This window comes from Aedes albopictus, chromosome 1 (assembly GCF_035046485.1).
Source record: "Aedes albopictus strain Foshan chromosome 1, AalbF5, whole genome shotgun sequence".
NCBI classification, from domain to species: domain Eukaryota; kingdom Metazoa; phylum Arthropoda; class Insecta; order Diptera; family Culicidae; genus Aedes; species Aedes albopictus.
In genome coordinates this window covers 298,519,741-298,525,740 of record NC_085136.1, presented here as the reverse complement: position 1 = coordinate 298,525,740, position 6,000 = coordinate 298,519,741, and positions in this window count along the sequence as shown.

The following is a 6,000-nucleotide window of genomic DNA, read 5'->3' as shown; positions in this document are numbered from 1 at the left end:
CAGCCACCGCAGCTGAATACACCGTAAATTGAAGATCCTCGAGGTTCTGTAAGGCCTCCAAGTACTGTGGCAGAATATCCTGGTTTAGGATGCTTACTGCACTTGTTAACCGATAGGAATTCCGCAGCTTTGGTATTAGGTGCCGGGACATGGGGTCTGTCCCATGGAACAGCGTGACTGCTGTGGCCATGTAGAGCGCTAGTTCGTCTCGTAGTTGCTGTCGTTGTATATCCGCTTTTGGTCCTGGAACACTGGGTGCAGTCGAATCACGACTCTCACTCGCGTTCGATGCATCCAGCCCATCAGAACTCCTTCTCGACGTATCACTCGATCTTGTCCTCCCCTTTCCCAATTCCCTCTGCGCTTCCAGATTTATGCACTCCACTTCTGTTGCTGTGAGTATATTTTTTTCAAAATTTATTTATTTATTTATTTATTTATTTATCTTCGACATAATAAAAATATCGCACAGACAAAATTAACTTATCTACTAATTCTTAACTTAAAAACATTCTTCGAAATTCCAAAGTCAAACATTGAGGCTACTTCATTGAAGCGTGTACAACAAACGTCTAGAGGGTTGTTCATTCCGTATGTAGTGCGATGAAACGAACGGCGAAAAAAATCTGGCTGACGAGTTTTTCGGGACGGGGCATTGAATCGAAGCTTCTCAAGTATGTCTGCGCAGTCGACGTGGCCCGACAGGACATCAAACACAAACATTCGCTGTAGAAATGCACGTCTTCTTGACAATGTTGGAAGATCCATTAGCTCCTCCTCCTCTCTTCTTGGCGTAACGTCCTCACTGGGACAAAGCCTGCTTCTCAGCTTAGTGTTCTATGAGCACTTCCACAGTTTTTAACTGAGAGCTTCCTCTGCCAATGACCATTTTGCATGTGTATATCGTGTGGCAGGCACGAAGATACTCTATGCCCAAGGAAGTCAAGGAAATTTCCTTTACGAAAAGATCCTGGACCGACCGGGAATCGAACCCGTCACCCTCAGTATGGTCACTAGTACACTAGTTTACAAAATAAAACGAAAGTCGTGAACTTCTGTCAACGACCATAATTTTTGAAGCATAATTTAGCGCTGATTTCGAAACCGTGCTTCAAAAAATTTCAAGTAGAACAGTTTTTGAGTTTTAGCTCAATATCGAGTTTTACAACTTTTTAAAATATGAAATATGATAAAATTCAAAAATCTTGCGTTTTGTTCAACCAATTTTAAATCTTTTTCCATAAATTAAAAGCTGAATATAATACCATTCAATCATCTGAATACAGGTTTTGCGTCAGATTGATTTAAATCAAGATATTGGCAATTTTTGGGGACGATCTCCTTAAATTTTAGCAAATTTTCCAAAAATATATGAAGAAATGTATTTTTTTCAATAAGACAAAAACAATTTAAAAATTCTTTCTTATCTTTTATTTGACATATCATATGTAGGCGAGTTACAGTAAAAATTTCAGCTCAATCGGAGCATTGATTATGGAGAATGAGATGTGTGAAGTGTGCGACTTTACTTAAAAATAGAACAAAAATCGATTTTAAATCATCAACCTTGTATGAAAAGTGGAAAAAAAATCCGCTCTACTGTAATTTTTTTTCCTTCGCGTTTTCGAACTCAGGGCATGATTCTACACCGAAAACGATCATCAGCTTACCGAGTTTAAAAATGCTGTAAACTAGTGATACCCGTGCGTTTACCGCCTCGGCTATATGGGCCCTTATTAGCATTAGCATGCATCGATTTTCATAGGGCGGCAGATTCATCCTATCTCTCCAGTTTAGCGACCTTAGAGCGTACCGAACAAAATGTTTTTGAACCCGTTCAATTCGATTAACCTGGACTTCATGGTATGGGGCCCATACTTGTACGCAATATTCCAAAACACTGCGCACAAACGAACAATACAGTGCCTTTAGACAGTATACGTCATAAAACACCTTGGAGTTACGTTTTACAAACCCCAGCATAGAGAATGCTTTGGCAGTCACAGCAGCGATGTGTTCTGAAAACCGTAGTTTGCAGTCGATGATTATCCCCAAATCCTTCACAGTAGTCACACGGTTCAGGGTTGTTGTTGCCATCATATAATCATACGTCGTCGGAGTGCGCATACGTCCAAAAGAAATCACGCAACACTTCTTGATGTTGACTTCCATTCCATTCAAGTTGCACCATTTTAACAGCGCATCGATATCCGATTGAAGTACGCAACAGTCAACTAAAGAGGCGATTATACGGAAAATCTTCAGGTCATCAGCATACAGGGATTTCTGAGATTTAAGCACCAAACAAAGGTCGTTGATGAACATAACAAACAGCAGAGGTCCCAGGATACTGCCTTGTGGTACTCCAGAATTTATCCGGAATGGTGTGGAGCATACATCTCCAATTTTGACAAACGACATGCGTCCAGAAAGGTACGATAGGATCCATTGTGTCAACCAATCAGGAAGTCCGATTCTTTTGAATTTTTCTACTGCAAGGACGTGCGGTACCTTATCAAAGGCTTTAGCAAAATCAACATACACAGCGTCGATTTGCTGCCCTTTCTCCATCTTATCAACAAGGGTTGAGACGTAATTCACCAGATTGGTTGTAGTCGATCGCTTTTTCATAAAATCGTGTTGATCAACGGAAATGATACTCTTGACGGACTGGTAAAGTACATCGTGCACTAAACTTTCGAAAATCTTCGGTAAGCAGCTGAGAATGGAGATCCAACGATAGTTCTCAATATCGTTGCGTGAGCCAGATTTATGGATTGGTGAAATGGATGCCAATTTCCAAGCCGTGGGGAAACATTTTTCGTTGATCGATCGGTTGAACAAAATTGTCGCAGGAGAAGCGAGTGAACTCGCACAATGTTGAACTAGAAACGGAGGCAGTTGATCGGGGCCAGGTCCATTCGAGACATCAATGGATTGTAGCTTCAGCTGGACATCTTGGGTAGAAAAAGTCATCCGAGGTACATTCACGTCGTGTTGCGGGATACTGCTCAAGTACGTTTCAGACAAAGGTGGTGAGTTGTTACTTAACACGCTTTGAAAGAAAGACGAGAACATGTTCGCAGATTCCAACGGTGAACTGGCAGTCGTTCCACGAAAACGCATGTTGGGCGGTATACCCTTTGTCGATTTACGGTCGTTTATGTAGCTCCAGAAGGATTTGGGATCAGTTTTGACGTTATCTTCGATGCGATGAATGTAGTCACGAAAGCATATTGCGTTCAATGAGTTGTATTGGGCCTCTATATTCCGCATTTCAGCATTTCGTGCTTCACTCCTGCACTTGAAGAAACGTTTCCTAGCTCTGCGAAGACGATTTCGAAGGTTACGAAGTTCCGCGTTCCACCACGGTTGACTTTTGGGAAATTTCCGTGTACTTTTCCTTATCGGTACACACGCTTGAACAATTTCAAACAGTATGTCGTAAAAACGTACAACCGCCTCGTCTACTGTGTCTGTATTCATTAATTGATTCCATTCAACTTCCAGAAACCGTTCGTTCAATGCATTTAGATCGCACCGATAAAAATCAAAACGCGCAAACTCTTCTTCAATAAGATTATGCTCAACATCCAAGCTTCAACACGATTGGTTTGTGGTGCACGTCCACAGTCAGCAACGGCATAGGCGATTCAAATATATCAGCGCAAGCTGCGGTGTTGGTGAAGACCAAATCGAGAAGATTTCCATTGTGGTTTACAAAATGATTCTGCTGCTGTAATCCAGTGAGCAATAAACATTCTACTATTGCTAGTTCAGACTCTGATGATGCATTGATGGGCAAAAAACAGTTCGTGTCATCATCCATGTGCCAGCAGAGGTTTGGGAGGTTGTATTCGCCCATTACAAGGATTTTATCGCGATCTTCAGCCAACAAATAGAGTTGTTGGGTGGCGAACGAGTGTGCCTCGTAAAGTGCAGGGTCTGATCGTGGTGGTAGGTAAACAGTGCAGACATAAACTCGAGTTCAATCGAGTTCAATACAGACAACTATTTGTTCCAGCGAGTCGCTGCCGAGCGAAACAGATGTACTCTTTAGTTCGTTTCTCACCGCGATCAGTACACCACCACCTCGACGATGTTGACTCGTGTTAGGGTTTCGATCACAACGATGGATTTTGTAGCTGTTGGTTAGCTCCGCATCGAGAATGTCGCTCTTCAACCAAGTCTCAGCAAAACAAATTACGTCATAATCACACGAAGCGAGAGCGATGTACATGTCATTAGTTTTAGTTCGCAACCCTCTCACATTTTGGTAGTATACCGTCAGTGATCGTGATGTGGGTAATACGTTTGGTTGGCAGTCAGCTACGAGCGGTTCAGAGTTACGTGTTTGTTCGTATGATGGCGCATTCGAAGTAGTGTCATCACTGCCGGAGTGAATCACTTGCAGGGATGGTTGGAGGTCGAAATCCAGTTCGCTTTGCCGATTGATTGGAGTCGAACTCACGGAAGACTATTCCTTTCTGCCATGACGAGCTTTGAAGAGCTAAATCCTTCAAGTGTAGACCAATGCCGACTTTGAACGAAACAAAGGTGAGTACGCAAAGATTTTTACCCTTTGGAACCAGCTTCGCAACGTCAACCGTCTCATTAGTACAGTTGAGATTTTTCATCACAAGGTCGGAAATTTCGTTCACTGTTGCTTCGGGAGCAAATCCAGATAAATACAAATAGATTTTTTTCTCTCGTGGAGCAGCCAGTGAAACAACTACAGCTGCATCTTCTTCTCTCGTGCCCTCGGCCTTGTTTACAGACACAGCGTCATGATTGGAAGTGGTATCTTCAGCTTCTTGTAAACGACGACGTTTCCGTGTGATTTGTGGCGCAGCAAAACTAGTATCGCAGACAGACGTTCTAGCTCGAACAAATTTATTCAAATTTTCTATATAAATTTTCACTAGCGACACCTAGGCAACCGATTGCCACAGTGCAGTTGACAGTTTGAAAAACCATGTGCTTCCAGCCGCTTACTTACCACCCAATTCACCACCCAACGAGAAATAAAATCAAAACAAACACTGTCAAAATCATTCTTCATTTGCGTCACATTCACAAAGATTTTCCAATGCGAGTGAAGTTCATCCAAATGCAGTTCTATTGTAGCAAATCTATGTAATATAAAAATTATAATGTGTAAAATTGTTTACAAGAGTCCTGCGCTAATTTGTGCAAAAGATTTTAGCCATTAAATAAAAGTCATTTACTCTGCACAAATTATGTGGAAATATTATTAGCGTGCAACACGTGCGATCTTTTCCCGCCATCCGGCTGGAAGACGACCGTGGTGACAGTTGTTGGTCGCAACGCACATGTGAGGCAGCGATTAAATATGAACGTCGCTAACGCCATCTGTTCGCTGATTGCCGCTTGGCAATTTGTTGCGGCCATGTTTTTTACACAAGCTGCTGAGTCAAACTTGAACGTCTGTCTGCGCTAGTATTGTTGCTCTGTGATGAGCTATCCGTCATAGTGTTGACCTGTAGTAGCGAGTTAATCTTGTCCGAGTTCTGCTTGATTCCATTTCGTAGTTCTTCCAATACTTGATTATACTCCTCTCTGACGAGTTGTATTACTGTATTGGTAGATACAATGGTTTGCCGGAAATTGGCATTCAACATCATTTCGGTGCACCCTTCGCACATCCAGAACAGCTGGGAAGTGCTTTTAACCAGGTCCCGGATATCGGAGTCTTAGTTGACGCATTTCATATGAAACGAAGATCTACAAAAGCCTTTGCAGATGATTGTATCAGCATCCAGCAGTTCACAGGTGCACGAAAAACAGATATTGTTAGCATCCATGTTGAATCCGTACAGCTCAAATGGAAATTCACAAAATCTGGCGTCAAACTTTAGCTTATACGATGAAACTCCAAGGTTTTCCGGTGCCGCAGGTGACGATGCGTTTGATGAGATTGATTAAGTCAATAAATCAGTGATAAAAACGTAGAAAAAACACAAATTAGTACAGAACAAA